Genomic DNA, 16,863 nt, shown 5'->3' on the forward strand with positions numbered 1-16,863 from the left:
TGATATTTTTGCATTGTTGAGTCTTCCAATCTATGAAAATCCCTCCAACTCTTTTTGCATTCTATAGTATCTCTCAATAATATTTTGTAGTTTTATGTATAAACTAGTTTTCTGTATTTTCTTTCTTTTACTCTCCTTACTTTAATCTTTTTATTTTTTTAATATAAATTTATTTATTTTAATTGAAGGTTAATTACTTTACAATATTGTATTGGTTTTGCCATACATCAACATGAATCCGCCACAGGTATACATGTGTTCCCCATCCTGAACCCCCCATCCCTCCACCCTCCCCATACCATCCCTCTGGGTCATCCCAGTGCACCAGCCCCAAGCATCCAGTATCATACATCTAACCTGGACTGGTGATTCATTTCATATATGATATTATACATGTTTCAGTGCCATTCTCCCGTATTATCCCACCTTCACCCTCTCCCACAAAGTCCAAAAGACTGTTCTATACATCTGTGTCTCTTTTGCTGTCTCACATACAGGGTTATCATTACCATCTTTCTAAATTCCATATATATGCATTAGTATACTATATTGGTGTTTTTCTTTCTGGCTTACTTCACTATGTATAATAGGCTCCAGTTTCATCCACCTCATTAGAATGGATTCTTTTTAATGGCTGAGTAATACTCCATTGTGTACATGTACTACAGCTTTCTTATCCAAAATCTTATTATATTCTACTAACTTATTTCTCTCCAACTACACTTCTCTTTAGTTTGTCTAATCTGCTGTTAATTCTACCTACTGAATTATTTTGATATTTATTGTGTTCTTTTACTCTTGGTTTTCCATGGTTTCCATAGTAATTCTTCAGAGATCCTGGTTATGTGCCAAAATTAACCATATTACCACCCCCCCAATTTTATTAAATATTTTAATTATAACTATCTCAAAGTCAAAGTCTGATATCTCTAAGATCAGAATCTCCAGTAGACTTTTAAAAGTCTTGACTGTAATAATTCATGTGTCAAATGCAGTGTAATCTATTGCTGTATCAAATTATTTGTGATAGCATGCTGAAAATTATATATGAAAAGTTATAGATACAAATTGGATCTTTTGAAGATCTTATGTTTCTTCATTGAGGATTTCCTCTGGCCTGTAGCAGGAGTTAGATTTGGAAAAATCACTGAAGCCTATCATAGATTAAATTGTCTTTCTGTCACTGTGAAGACTGTATCTGATTCTCCATTAATTTTTGGTGTAGCCATTTAAGAATCCAACTGAAAAACTGAGAATTTCACCAGGTTCCCTCCTCATTGATAGTCTCTAGTTTTTCTTTTCTTTCCAGGCTTTTGAAACTGCTCAACCTACTCAGTGGCTCATCCATCACTGATGAAAATGTGCTAAATGACAGACTGTCCCTCTGCACTTCTCATCAGGATCTTAGGTATAAATTGGGTGCTCTATTCGCTCTCTCATTTTTTCAAAAAGGTGTTTTAAATGTGCATTATCCATCTTTTCCTGTTGTTACTGGCGAGAGGACTGGTCTGATGCAAACTAGTTCATTATAGCCAGAATTAAAAGTGGTGCTTTTACCTCTTCATTTCAGATTTCAAGGAGTATTTATGTGAGACAGTCTCCATGACTAATCAGTGGTTCCTAGACACTCATAGCAATAATATGTAACATATCTCCTTACAAGAAGATGTACATCAAAATGTCCACTATTGGTGATCTGTGTTGTCAATATATCATGCTTTCAGTCATACCCTAGGCATCCCTTCTATGTGATCATATAAATTTCTAGCCACTTTTCCCCTCACATACTGAATTTTATTGTGTTTAAGATAACATTAATTTTAAAGAATAAAATTTTATATATCATAATTTTCTGAAAAGATACTATGAGTTATAATTATCACATCAAAGATATAAAAATGCCTCCTGATTTAAAAAATGCCAATATGTTAATAATATGAAACTGTAGGAAATATAAAACTACATTTAGTTTCATAAAATAGGAAAAAGGGTTTTTTAAAATTAAACTTGGGATATCAAAATATTGGAAAACAAAGAAATAAAAAATTGCCTGTCATAAAAATCTGATACATAGTGTAGGTTTTATTAATTCAGTCATATTTTTTGCAAACAATGATGAACTAAAAAGCATTATTAGCTAATGAAATTTTTTAAAAAAATTAATGATAATTAATGTAAAATCTTTGTGTTTTAAAATATGGTGTGGGGAGGGAGGAGGGAGAAGGGTTCAGGATGGGGAACACATGTATACTAATTAAATAATTTTCTATTAAAGAAAAAAAATAAAATAAAATACCAAAAAAAAAAATAAATAAAATATATATACAAACATATATTATGGAATAGGGTCCAGGATTTTTTAAACACTACATACTGAAAGTTCTTTTGTGAAGGATATGAGAAATACTGATTACATGTTATGGATCAATTTTGAATCCTTTTAGAGATTCTTTAAAATCATGATCCTTTAATATGTATCAAGTTGTGGCTAGTCAAACATTATTATATCCCCCAGTGAAGGAAAATTTGTCTGAATGAGTGAGGATACTATAAGCATATATATGTGTGTATCATTTTAGTTTCTAATTTTCATTAATTCAAGACATGTGTAGTACTAGTGCACCAACCAGTATAATGAATGCTGAAATAGCTGAAATAACAATTCTCACTTTACTACCTGGTGCTGGTGGTAGTTTTTGCTCCCAAGTATTTAACACATGGAACAATCATAGAGTTAATATCTATTCTAGAAAATCATATAATAAAGAGTACTATAGCAAAAAAGAAAAACAAACAAAAAAACCAAGATGGTAAAGGTATAATTCCATAGAAGATACTCTAGTTCTCCACTGGGAGGTAACATTCTCTGGGCAAACAAGCTAGGTTTCCAGAGTTCTAATCTCTTGAAGGCAAAGAGATATGAGAAAGCATTGCCTATTTAGTATGAAATTGTTCGATCTGGCTAAAAGATTAGAATGTCTGAGAGTGAGAACTAAAAGTTAGCATTAGAGGAATTATCACAAGCCAGCTTACGTTTTATGACCTTGTCATAAAACAAGGGATTGAGAATTTATCACACAGACTTAGTGAGTCTATTAAAGAAGAGTAGCAAGGGGTGACCATAGATATGATGGGATATGGCAGGCGTTTTCCAAGATGTGCTAATAATAGAATTTGGCCCATGTGGCAGCAGTCTTCTATTCAAGGAAGAATATACTGAAAATGTGACCTCCTTATCATCTTTGGCTTTGTTATAAGAGCTAGTGTGAATTAAGGGCTTCATAAGTGCCAGGTATAGTTCAAAGTGTTTTACGTGTATAAACTCATCTGTTTGGCATAACAATCCAGTGGAGCAGCCCCCATTCTTTCTTATCCCACTTAACAGATAGGACAGGCTGCAGGAAATTATATAAGTTGTCCATATTCACATAATTTGAAAATGTTGAATCTGGCATTCAGTAGACATTAAAACTCCAAAGCTTGAATTCACAGCCTGTCCCTTAACTACACACTTGCTACTCCATGGAAGTACATTAGCTTATCACTTCTGACACATTCACTGACATCTTTTGAAAGTTGTGGGAAATATAAAATTTCAGGCCTTGCCTAGACCTGCATTTTAAAAACATCTGCAGACTATGTACATGAACATGAAAGTTTGAGAAACTTGGCACCTTGCTTCTGCACCCCAAGCTCTTTTTGAAGATCATTCTGGGATAATAGGCCCCAAATGCCATTTATTCCTATGGACTCCGTTTCAGTTTTTCAGTCATAGCCAGAGATTACAACTAAGTAATAAATATCAAGGAATCTGGATGAAAATTGGAAAACTCACTTTGGATATTTGTCTGTACAGTAAAAATGGCTGTCATATCTGCCTTATCTGCTTAAGTAGGAGCACCAGATTTGGAGGTAAAACGCGCTCAAAGATACATCGTGAAAAAAAATATAGCACTATTGTACTTCCCAAAGGATATGTTAAGTATCACTGGATTTCAGACAGATCTTTTTAGGTGGTTCATGGACATGATGTTACATAACAATGAGGAACATAGCTCCATTTTCAACTCTCTCTCAATCCTCTGATCAACTCAGACCAAGAACTGTTGACACTCTATTTATCATAACATCTTTCTACCACTGCCCCTTTTAAAAAGATAGAAAACTAGTTTTGGGGCATGCAATAATAATAAAGTGGAATTTTTATAACTCTTTTGGTTTTGTTGCATTTTTATTTATAATCATTTTATATTTATAGTTTTAAAGAATGATGGTTTTGAAACTCCCTTTAAAATAAAAGTTAAGTAAAAATCTACTTTAAACAAAGAAATTAAGACACTAATAACATAAGTGATACATGGATATAACAAACACTGTGACGGATGTGTGTCAATCCTGAAGATTACAGATGTTCAGGAAAAACAGTGTTAAAATATTTAGAAAAAAAATCTAAGCATGTAAAACCATGACAGAGTTTATTATCAAAGAGTTTTAAGCAAGTCTAAAAATCATGTCAGTTCACAATGGCTTTTATTTCACTTTGTCTGGAGCGTGGTGTTAGCTGAATGTCCTGCCAGGAGGGCGAAGGGTCTGGGTCACCCTGTGACTCACCATTCTTCCTTCCAACCGAGACGACACCTGAGTGGAAGAAGGAGCATGATGCGGTCGGTTGAGATAGGAACACATATTTCCTTTTGACAGGAGCACAGATTTTTTTCCCTCTCTGGGAGAATCCCTAAAGACAGTAGCTAGTGGCTACTCAGCTCACCTCCATCACATTCCTGACCTTGTCTTTGTTGGAGGAGGACCAAGAAATTCCGGGATGAGACAAAGAGATAGATACACTATATGAAAGATCCTTATGTAGAAAAGTGCTATACAAATATTGCGGAAGCATAATATTATTTTAAGGAGAAAATTATCTTCCCCATATGTAGGTACCAAATGGAATAAGGGGCTATTTGGCCTCTACTCTACAATCTTTTTTTTACATCCAAAACTTATTTAAATAACAACTAACTCCTTCTCAGAGCCACTAAGATCTATAAATCACTGTATTTTTTAATGCTAAGTAAAATAAAATTACCTCTAAGTGCTTCAAATCCCAGCAGTGTTTTTAATGAACCAAGCTTGTTTTTAATCAATACTTAAGCTGCAGGGGTTTTATTTATTTATTTTTTTTATGTTATTGCTTTTAGATTTCTGTGCTTACAAAGAGAAAATAGCAGATGTCGTGCTTGGAGAAGGGAAGTGACTTTGTTCAACTAAGTATGACAGATAAACGTGGAAAAAAAATGCTGTTTCCCAATCTTAAAAGAAATCACCATCACGAGGCATCCTCAGGTAAGCACCAGAAAAGGTAGCTTTTGAGCCTGGAGCTTTAGGATGTTTGCAGGAATCTTTTCAGGTTAATATGAGTCAAGTATAATGCATTCCAGAACATTAAACCTGTCTTTAATTGTTAATCTCTTTTATTTGTAGACCATTCTATTTTGTACAAACTCCCTTTACCTCACATTATATCCTTTAAATCTCACAACAGTTCTGACAGGTAGACAGAGTGAGGTTTTATTATACTCATCTTGCAGATGGAAAATTGGAAATTCTAAGATATTAAACAATTAGCCTAAGGTCATGCAAACTGGTAAACGGCAAAGCACAATGGGTACATAATTCATGTAGAGTGTCAAGAGAGAGGATTGTTCTTACTTCATAGCCAAAATGTTCCCAGTGAGTATATTGAAGAGAAGGGGTTCAGTTTCAAATCTAAAAGTAATTAGATGCAAATTAAATTCTTTAAATCCCACATAATCTCTATTAATTTAGTCAAGTAATATTTAGTGTGTGCTGACTGCATGCTAGATGTAGTTACGATGCTGAGAATAGGGTAAAATCCAGGACAGTAACAGTCCCTGAGTTTGAGAAATTTACAGTTCCCTGGTGGCCCAGACAGTAAAAAATCTGACTGCAATGCAGGAGACCTGGGTTCAGTCTCTGGGTTGGGAAGATCCCCTGAAGGAGGGAATGGCAACCCACGCCAGTATCCTTGCCTGGAGAATTAAATGGACAGAGGAGCTAGGAGGGCTATGGTCCAGAGGATCGCAAAGAGTTGGACATGACTGAGCAACTTCCACACACATACACACAGTCTAACAAATTATGGTGAAACGGGTTTTTTTTTCACCACTTATATCCAGTTTTCCTGTTAATTAATTTGACATTGTACATTCAAATTTAAAATAAATAAGATTTGACACAACAATTCTACTTTTAAGAATTTATTGTGTGGCCAAGGTGTTGGTATAGGAGGAGCCTAAGCTCAATTCCTCCCATAAGCACACCATAATTACAATTATTTACAGAATAGCTGTATGATAATGACCTAAGGACTAGCAGAAAAGATTTTCCGTAACTAGAAATATAAAGAAGGAACTACAATTAGATAGGTAGGAAGGGCAGGGATGTAATATAGTCAAGACCTACACTTTTAAGTAGGCAACCCACAAATAGGAGGATAGTCATAATTGTTGACGAGACCTCTGAGTGACACTTAGAGTTATTTTATTTTTTTGTGAAGGATTATATATATTCATGGATCTATTATATATATTCACGGAATTCCAACAGTCGCCTTTATTTCATCTCATTTCTGCTCCTTTCTGTCCAAGCTTGCAGCAGTTCTGCTTAAATGACTGATTGGATCCATGGGTTGCATGTCTAATCTCTCCAGAAAAAACTTGTACAGTCTGACTTTGGCCCTGTCTCAGATCATACTATCTGAACAGGCTGAAATTTTTCCAAATTACAAAGTTCCTTTTTGCTTAACAGTTCCTTTTAAAATTTATCTGCTGCTCTCACATTTGCTATAAGCAGCAATGAGAAACCAGGTTACATCTTCAACATTTTGCTAGGAAATCTCCTCAACTAATTATCCGAGCTTATTGTCTAAAGTTCCACTTTCTACTCAACAGCAGAAAAGAGTTCAGCCAAGATTTTTGACACTTTACAAAAGAATATATATTTTGAAGTATAGCCAAGATGGATTCAATGTATAATTCAATGGATAAATTCCTGGAAATGCACAGTCTCCCATGACTGCATCAGAAAGAAATACATAATATGAACACACCAATTTTAGAAAGTTTGCTCAAACTCATGTCCATTGAATCAGAGATGCTATCCAGCCATCTCATCCTCTGTCATCCCCTTCTCCTGGCTTCAGTCTTTCCCAGCATCAGGGTCTTTTCCAAAGGATCGGCTTTTCACAAGCGGCCAAAGTACTGGAGCTTCAGCTTCAACATCAGTAATTCCAATGAATATTCAGGGATGATTTCCTTTAGGATCGACTGGTTTAACCTCCTTGCAGTCCAAGGGACTCTCAAGAGTCTTCTCCAGCACCACAGTTCAAAAGCATCAGTTCTTCGGTGCTCAGCCTTCTCTATGGTCCTTCTCTCACGTACGTACTTGACTATTGGAAAAACCATAGCTTTGACTATATGGAGCTTTGTCAGCAAAGTAATGTCTCTGCTTTTTAAACTCTGTCTAGGTTTGTCAGTGACTCAGTCGTATCAGACTCTCTGCAACCCATGGACTGTAGCCTCCCAGGCTCCTCTGTCCATGGAATGCTCCAGGCAAGAATACTGGAGTGGGGTGCCATTTACTTCTCCAGGGTATCTTCCTGATCTTCCAGGCCTGGGTTTCCTGCACTGCAGGTGAATTTTTTACTTTCTGAGCCACAAGAGAAATCATAGCTTTCCTGGTTTGTCATAACTTTCCTTCCAAAGAGCAAATGTATCTTAATGTCATGGCTGAAGTCATTGTCTACAATGATTTTGGAACCCAAGAAAATAAAGTTTGTCACTGTTTCCAGTTTTCCCCCTTCTATTTGCCATGCAGTGATGGGAGTGGACCACCTAACCATTTTTTTGAATGTTGAGTTTTAAGTCAGCTTTTTCACTCTCCTCTTTCACCCGCATCAAGAGGCTCTTCAGTTCCTCTTCATTTTCTGCCATTAGAGTGGTATCATCTGCGTATCTGAGGTTGTTGATATTTCTCCCAGCAATCTTTTTTTTTTAAATTTTATTTTATTTTTAAACTTTACATAATTGTATTAGTTTTGCCAAATATCAAAATGAATCCACCACAGGCATACATGTGTTCCCCATCCTGAACCCTCCTTCCTCCTCCTTCCCCATACCATCCCTCTGGGTCGTCCCAGTGCACTAGCCCCAAGCATCCAGTATCGTGCATCGAACCTGGACTGACTCCCAGCAATCTTGATTTCAGCTTGTGATTCATCCAGCCCAGCATTTTGCATGATGTACTCTGAGTATAAGTTAAATAAGCAGGGTGACAATATACAGCCTTGTCATACCCCTTTTCCCAATTTGGAACCAATCTGTTGTTCCAATGTCCGGTTCTAACTGTTGCTTCTTGACCTGCATACAGGGTCTCAGGAGACAGGTAAGGTGGTCTCTTTAAAACTTTCTACAGCTTTTTGTGATCTACACAGTCAAATGTTTAGTGTAGTCAATGAATCAGAAGTAGATGCTTTTCTGAAATTCGCTTGCTTTCTCTAAGATACAATGAATGCTGGCAGTTAGTGCTGGGAAAACTGGATAGCTAAATGCAAAAGAATCAAACTGGACTAGTTTCTTATGCCATATGCAAAAATAAACTCAAACTGAACTAAGGACTTAAATGTAAGACCTGAAACCACAGAAAAGTGAAAGTGTAAGTGTCCAACTCTTTGTGACCTACGGACTGGAGCCCACCAGGCTCCTCTGTCCATGGGATTCTCCAGGCAAGAATACTGGAGTGGGTCGCCATTTCCTTCTCCAGGGGATCTTCCTGATCCAGGGATGGAACCTGGGTCTCCCACATTGCAGGCAGATTCTTTACTGCTGAGCCACCAGGGAAGAACTCTTGAAGAAAATCTAGGCAATATGCTCTTTGACATTGCTCTCAGCAATATTTTTTGGCTCTGTCTCCTCAGGCAAGGGAAATAAAAGCAAAAATAAACAAATGGGACTACATCAAATTTAAAAAACGTTTTCATAGTGAAGGGAACTATCAACAAAACAAAAAGTTCTCCTGCTGAATGGGAGAAGATATTTGCAAATGATGTATCTAATAAGAAATATTTAAAATATAAAGATAACATATAACTCGAAATCAGAGAAACAAAAACTTGGTAATTCCTTCAACTTCAAAATATTCTCTTCTTATGGTTAGTTTCTTGCTATCAAAATTTGCTAAAAGCAATAAAAAGTACAGCTTCTTTTTCAACCACTCTCAGAACCATGGAAAAACCTATGTGAAGAATGTTGATTGAGTGTTTAATTTATATTTCTTTTCAGGTAGAATTTTCCCATAGACAAGCGATTATTCCTCCTTAACTCCATCTAAGTTTCTTCCAGTTTCTAAAACCTGATCTTAACTTACACAATAAAAAAATGCCAGCTTTGCCTTATCTGAGATGAATGCAGAAAAAAAGATAATCTGTTTATTTAATACTTTGATTTATATGATTCAGATTTCCTGAATATTTTCTTCCCCCTTTGGGAGCCTTTGGGTTTGGAAAAGTAGTTCCAAACTTCTACTCAGTAGAGGCTTCTGTAAATTCTCGTGTATTGTGTTTAGATTGTGAAAGGTGAAGCCTGCATCATTCTTTATATAAATGAACAGATTCTCTTACTGACATGGTACAATACATCACCAGAGATTATCTACTGTATCTATGCCAGGGACTGGGAAAGGGGGGGCGGTGTAAATAAAATTAGAGAAGTGATAACTTCGGACTCCCAACCTCAGGACTTTGGACAGTGAACTGTTTACTCTCTGTGTTGAAAAGAGTCACGGTATATTGAAGGGAAATAAATGCGTGGTCTGAATTGCCAACTCCTCATCCAGGGAGTGGCACACATTTTGCAATTTTGACTTGGTCCAAAAGGTCTATGTTTTGTGGCTGACTTCTCCATTCATTATGGGCGCTTTAAACGGGAACCAGCAATCATTATTTGCTTTGATCAGAGCCATGTAATTATCGTATTAGAATGACATTACTAACACTTTATTGGCTACTGGAGCTATGAGGAGGAGGACACTGAAGTCCAGCACAAGCTCACTGGCAGAATGCTAAACTCCATCAGTGGTATCTGCCATCTGCAAAAATAGCCCACATTTGCCCTCTGTTGAGGTTGCCAATTGGCACTCTACATTCTGGAAAGTTACACCAACCAGGCTTCTCTGGCTGGTGTATAAGAGGAATCCTTAAGAATGAAGATACTAGTGAGATTTTTTATTTTAGGAAGAAAACAAGAGGCAATTTGCTGTGGTAAGAGAAGACTCTAACCTAGGTACTTTTAATCTGTGTGACTTGCACAAGTTATTATAATTCTCTGTATTATTATTTCTTCACTGGTAAATGGGATTGTGCTTGTCTTTCCTCAAAAGGTTGTTACAAAGGCATTTTCCAAGGTTTTACTCTGAATCAAGTACTTTGCTGTACATTGTATCTAGTTGAAAGTGAATAAACTAAGTCCTAATAGATAAATTCTAGTGGATAATCTAGTTCTAATGGATTGAAAGTTTAGTGATATAGTGGGTTTTACTGACATAGCAAGGGTGGCAGATGGCCTTTTACCATTAGGCCAGATGTGTTACTCCTTGAGACTTGTGGTCAAAATATTACATTAATATCATCTCGGTAAACCTGGTGGCTTAGATGGTAAAGAATCTGCCTGCAGTGCAGGAGACCTGGGTTCAGTGCTTGGGTTGGGAGGATCCCCTGGAGGAGGAAATGGCAACCCACTCCAGTATTCTTGCCTGGTAAATCCCATGGACAGAGGAGCCTGGTGGGCTACAGACCATGGGGTCGCAAACAGTCAGACAAAACTTGGTGACTAACACTTTCACTTTCACAATAATGAGCACACTGGTTCTAGATCTTGGTTACCAAGGATTCTTGAAGAAATGGTCAAATCTAGAACGTGGTCAATAAACATACAAGTTGAGCCTGGAGCATCTTTAATTTCAGAAGCAGTACTACCACAGATGGAATGTATGATACAGGAGCCAGCTAAAGAGCTCCCAGTAGCCAGAGCTGGAGCAATTTGATCAGCCCGTTCTGGATTTTCATCCAAATCATTAATTAATATGTATGAGTTCATACTTATGTAAATAAATGAATAAATAAATAAATGGGGAATAGACAAATCTCTCACATAGGAAAATCTGAATAATCTATGTAGATATCTTGTCCTGAAGGAAGTGGATTATAACTCCCCATTGTCTAAGTGTGAGCTGTACACAGGGACTTCATCCCAAAGAGGCAGTGTGGAAAGAGGGGAAAAGAGCCATTCTACCATAGAGAAGCCTGACAAACAACACCTCAGTCAGGTGATCAAGACTAACGTCAACAGTGATGTATTGACAGTACACACCCTTGATGAACTCTGATGACAATGATCTCTAAAAAATATTACCTCTCTGGTCTTTCTCCCCAAAACCCATAGCCAAGGTCAGATAAATCTCAATGAAGGCATGTGTTATGAAAAAATCTGGCAGTACTCTTCAAAATTACCCAGGCCATCAAAAATAAGGAAAGTCCGAGAAACTGTGACAATCAAGAAGTTAAGGAGACATCTTAACTACATATAATGTGTGTCCTGGGTGGAACCCTGAAGCTACAAGAAGGCGTTTGGGAACAACTAAGGAAATCTGAAAAAAAATGGAGAGTTTAGTTATTAAGAACCTATCATTATTTATTCATTAATTATAAGAAATGTATCATACTAATGTTCCTAATGGGGAAACTGAGGGTGAGGTATATGGAAATGCTTTGTACCATCTTTGCAATTTTTCTGTCATCCAAAACTATCCTAAAATTAAAATTTATTTTAAAATCATATTAATAGGAATGTATCTTCCCCATGGGGATATAACAGAGTTCTTCACAATAAAATAAGAAAAACCAATGAAAGCCAGGACTAAAGTCAATAATTCTCATCCCTAAAAGCTAGACCAGAATTCATTCACTGCTTTCTCTCTTTCTCTTACAGAACAAAGCAAGACTGAGAAATGAATGCCTGTTTCTGTCTTCACATATAATTTGCTGGGGGATTTTTGCAGAAGCTAAGGCCTATTGCTGGTGATTTGTTATGTAAGTGAATACTGAAACATCTCTGGTCAATATCATTTGGGTAACAAAAATATACGTCTTTGGTCAGTAAGTGGTCAATAAGAGATGGCAGAAATTATGTGCGAATATTTACCTAACACTTGAAATCAAAAATTTTAAGGCAATAGGAAGTAGGACCTGATTAATTTTCTATAGAAATGTATCATAACATCTAAGAAGAAAATGAGGGTTAGAGAGATCTTTTGAAAGTAAAGGGCAGAGACAGAATAAGCAACACACCCAAATGACAATCCAGGATGAAGGAGGGAGTGAGGCAGTGGGGTCTAGCTCAGGGTGTGGAGTAATATCCTACACCCCTCCTCTTGCTAAACCTCTACAGCTTAGGTAAATTGCTTATGTCTTTGAGTAAAAAAAAAAAGCATAAAACTTCATTGGAGTCCTGTGTGTGTTCAGTCAGGTCGCAGTGACCCTTGAAGTGATAAACTTGCCCACCAAAAACTTACGTAATGTTTACGTAACGGACATCACAGGCTACTGGTTGCTCATGACTTGCCTCTGCTTAAGATGATGCAACTTAAGGTGTTGCAAGTTTGATTGCTCATCCTCCAAGGATGCTTAAGGACACTTTGTGGGTCAGAAAATAACTTCTCAGACAGTTTCCTCTCAGAAGAAAAAAAAACAAAACAAGAATATTTAAATGATACTTTGTCCTTTATTAATAGTTCAAGTAGGTCCTTGGTTATTTAAATGGCATTATGTACTTATCACCCTGATGGTAAAATTGAGCTGAATAGAAAGAAAGCAGGGCATACCCACAATCCTTCTACATCCCCAAGGACACAGAAACCCTTGGAGGTGCAAGCAGTCACCCTCAGAATGGCATGGGGCTGAGTCAGCTCTCCTGCCCAGCAGTCAGGCAGCAGGACTTGGCTTGTACGTGGCAGCTGGGAAAGAAATATAGATGTTCAAGTTTTACATGATGTGTTGAGTTTCCTCTCTGACTCAGAAACTTGGGTGTCCCTTTTGTCCCTTTTTTGTTTGATTCTTTTAGTTTGCAAAGAAAAGGGATACATAAAGGAGGTTTATTATACGAACATGCAGGAGGAAATAGCAGCTAGAACTTGTGAAAGGCAGCAATTGCCTTTAAGGCAGGCCTTACAGAGACTGGTTTGACATTTGGAAGCTGGAAGATTATTCAGAGGAACTCACTGATTCCTCAGAAACAGGCTTTTTTTTTTTTTCCCCCAAAGTATACTAGTGTTCTATGATTTGGGTGACTTTCTTCTGTTCTCTCCATCTCTCTGCCTCTAATATTTTGGGGTCTATGATTACTTTTTCACTATTCATCACACTGCTGCTAACTGCTGCTAAGTTGCTTCAGTCATGTCTGACTCTGTGCAACCCCAGAGATGGCAGCCCACCAGGCTCCCCCGTCCCTGGGATTCTCCAGGCAAGAACACTGGAGTGGGTTGCCATTTCCTTCTTCAATGCATGAAAATGAAAAGTGAAAGTGAAGTCACTCAGTCGTGTCCAACTCTTCATGACCCCATGGACTGCAGCCTACCAGGCTCCTCCGTCCATGGGATTTGCCCGGCAAGAGTACTGGAGTGGGTTGCTATTGCCTTCTCCAATTCATCACACTAGCCGATTTTTTTCATAACATGTGCTTTCTCAAGGTTTTTGCAACCATTATCTGAATCTCTCTGCATGCCTTAGAGTTACAGGAGAATCTGGTTCATTTGGAAATTCACCATCTTGTTCAAGGAATGCCCACTGGGCAGGGCTTTTTGTCACAGGAGACCGGTGACCATCCTATATTTTGGTAAAGTCAAGGGGCATAGACAACATGCTTGTGGAAAACTGGACAGTGAGCACTAGCTGTTCAATATAATTCAGCTGAAGAAATTCTAGATTGATGCCTGCCCCTCAGAGAATACTTAAAGATGCTCAGTGCGTCAGAAAATGAAGGAGCCTGTTAGGTGCAGTTAACTTTGGTCAAAGGGGAGGGCAGAACTGTCCATGGTCCTGGATGCCACTGTCCCAAGCAGAAGGCAGCAGTGGGCATGTATATTTTCCTCAGGATGGCCTGTGTGCATAGCAGGCACTTGGGTTCTTTTTTTTTTTTTTCTTTCTTTCTTTCTTCTTCCATTCCTCCTAGACTAGAAATAATTCAAGAATGCAATAATGAAATGTTTATAAAGTTTACTAAGAATAAGGACCAAACTCTGCTTAGAACAGGATTTTGTGGTACATGTACGAGGAAGCTTCAGTTCAGTTCAGTGCAGTCACTCAGTCGCGTCCGACTCTTTGCGACCCCATGGACTGCAGCACGCCAGGCCTCCCTGTCCATCACCAGCTCCCAGAGTTTACCCAAACTCATGTCCATTGAGTTGGTGATGCCATCCAACCATCTCATCCTCTGTTGTCCCCTTCTCCTCCCACTTCAATCTTTCCCATCATCAGGGTCTTTTCAAATGAATCCGTTCTTTGAAGCAGGTGGCCAAAGTATTGAAGTTTCAGCTTCAGCATCAGTCCTTCCAATGAATATTCAGGACTGATTTCCTTTAGGATGGACTGGTTGGATCTCCTTGCTGTCCAAGGGACACTCAAGAGTCTTCAACACCACAGTTCAAAAGCACCCATTCTTCAGCACTCAGCTTTATTTTGTCCAACTTGAGAGGCTATACGTGACTACTGAAAAAGCCATAGCTTTGACTAGATGGATCTTTGGTGGCAAAATGACCACATATACTATGGAAATGAAAGTTAACAGCCTCAGGACCCTCTTGACTAGTGAGACTAGTATGGCTGGGAAGAGGCACCCAGTGAGAGGTAAGTGATTTTCTTTCTTCTTCTTCTTTTTTTTTTTTTTTATTTTAACTTCTTTTTCCTAAGTCAAGTTGCATTCCTTTCATTCACGTTCTTTTTTTTTTTTTTTTTTTGGCACTAGCAGTTAGCAGTTTATCAGGAGAAGGCAATGGCACCCCACTCCAGAACTCTTCCATGGATGGAGGAGCTTGGTGGGCTGTAGTCCATGGGGTTGCTAAGAGTTGGACATGACTGAGTGTCTTCACTTTCACTTTTCACTTTCATGCGTTGGAGAAGGAAATGGCAACCCACTCCAGTGTTCTTGCCTGGAGAATCCCAGGGACAGGGGAGCCTGGTGGGCTGCCGTCCATGGGGTTGCACAGAGTCAGACACAACTGAAGCGACTTAGCAGCAGCAGCAGCAGCAGTTTATCAGTGGTCTCCCTTACCTCTGAGATAGTTTCCCTGCAAATTGTTAAAGATTCTAAACAGAGCTCTGTGGTTTATTTCTATCATTTAATTTCAATAATTAGTATATTACTTTTTTGTAATTGCAATTTTAGAATTTTAGGTCCTTCTTTCAATAAGAGTTTGATTGACCCTGTTTGCATATGTGACTAATACTGTTTGGTGTGCACTGAGAGTATTTCTTAATGTTTTAATTAAAAACCATGCAAATAATTTTCATCCACTATTATATATAATAAATATTGGTATTAGATTAAACTGTGTTGTACAAACATGCCTTCAAAAGAAATTCCCTGTAATAGAGATTGGTTTCTCACAGAATTTATGTCAAAGAATACAGTAGTCAAATCTGAAATTGAAAAAACTCACCAAAAGTCAAAAGTTGTAGTTTCCTACCACATCTTTCTAAATTATACTTTGTAAAATAATGCATAAAATTTAAAGACAAATGAGATATAACATTCGATAGGCATGTATCTCAAAAAAATACTAAGTAAAAATAAGTAAGAGTGAGATACAAAAAAAAAAATTCTGTAGATATTCAAGGTACTTTGGACAACTTTTCGTTATTTTTCATAGGTAAAATTCTAATGCTAAGAATATAGCTTCATATTTTTGTAATGTAAAAAAGTTATACTTGTAAATTATGCCTATAATGATATTACTATGGAGACATGAATCTCTTCTTTTTCTTTCTCTTTATATTCTATTTCACCACTGTTTGAAGATAATAAAGACCCCAGGCACCACAGTACTTACTAACTTGTTTCTTTTAAGTGTGGAATTGGAAACAGTTCCAATTCCAGTTTGAGATGAATATACATACACATATCAAATCCAGCAAGTGTTTCACATATGAATTTACTTGTGATTGTTAACTGAAAGTTGATAATAATTGCTTTCACTGTTATTGTTAAAGTTGAGCACTTGAAGCCCTATTAACAATCTCATATTGAACATAAGGGTATTTTTCAGTCTTGATGGATGTGTTTCATGTTTTAGCTAGACAGAACACTTAAATGCAGACAATTTAAATGGATGAGCTGTTTGAATACTTTCCTTTCTAAAACTATATTCCTTCTAAAGCTCTTTCTACTGCTGCTGCTAAGTCACTTCAGTCGTGTCCAACTCTGTACAACCCCATAGACGGCAGCCCACCAGGCCCTGCCGTCCCTGGGATTCTCCAGGCAAGAACACTGGAGTGGGTTGCCATTTCCTCCTCCAACACATGCAAGTGAAAGGTGAAAGTGAAGTCGCTCAGTCGTGTCCGACTCCTAGCAACCCAACTGGACTGCAGCCTACCAGGCTCCTCCTTCCATGGGATTTTCCAGGCAAGAGTGCTGGAGTGGGTTCCTTTTTAATCTCTGACAGCTAGTAGTTACTTTGTATCCCTAAGCACTTAACCAAGGGTAGAAACCATTCTAGGCTTAACTTCACACAAGTTCT

General features: G+C 37.6%; 1 long non-coding RNA gene across 1 annotated transcript; it reads left to right on the forward strand.

Annotated features, from left to right (window-relative positions):
• The first annotated feature begins 1,309 nt into the window (after positions 1-1,309).
• LOC133247151 (uncharacterized) lies at positions 1,310-12,989 on the forward strand. The gene is made up of 3 exons (XR_009736278.1): positions 1,310-1,408; positions 5,199-5,343; positions 12,063-12,989. It is a non-coding gene; the product is annotated as an uncharacterized LOC133247151 (long non-coding RNA).
• Positions 12,990-16,863: the final 3,874 nt, after the last annotated feature.

Source organism: Bos javanicus, chromosome 5, assembly GCF_032452875.1.
Source record: "Bos javanicus breed banteng chromosome 5, ARS-OSU_banteng_1.0, whole genome shotgun sequence".
Classification (NCBI taxonomy): domain Eukaryota; kingdom Metazoa; phylum Chordata; class Mammalia; order Artiodactyla; family Bovidae; genus Bos; species Bos javanicus.